This window comes from Penaeus monodon, chromosome 22, assembly GCF_015228065.2.
Source record: "Penaeus monodon isolate SGIC_2016 chromosome 22, NSTDA_Pmon_1, whole genome shotgun sequence".
NCBI classification, from domain to species: Eukaryota; Metazoa; Arthropoda; class Malacostraca; order Decapoda; family Penaeidae; genus Penaeus; species Penaeus monodon.
The window spans coordinates 12,223,065-12,223,343 of record NC_051407.1 but is presented as its reverse complement, the minus strand read 5'-3'; positions in this window follow the sequence as shown (position 1 = coordinate 12,223,343).

Below are 279 nucleotides of genomic sequence, written 5' to 3'. Positions count from 1 at the left end.
CTTGCCGACAAAGGACTAAATACTAACAGGCTTTCTTAATTGGGGCAAGGTCGTTAAAGGGAGGAACACCGGAAGCGCCTCATGTCACGCAGAAGACAGAATTAGCTACGATCCTTCTTGATGGCTTAAGAGCGGAGGGATTCCCTCGCTATAACGAACGGCGACATTAAGGTGAATCCTGGCTTGATCGACAGAACAACAGCGGGGGGTCCATGTCGCAAGAGGAAGGGAGAGGCGAAGCGGCAGCGGTGGGGAGGGCCCACTGGCTGACACCGGGAT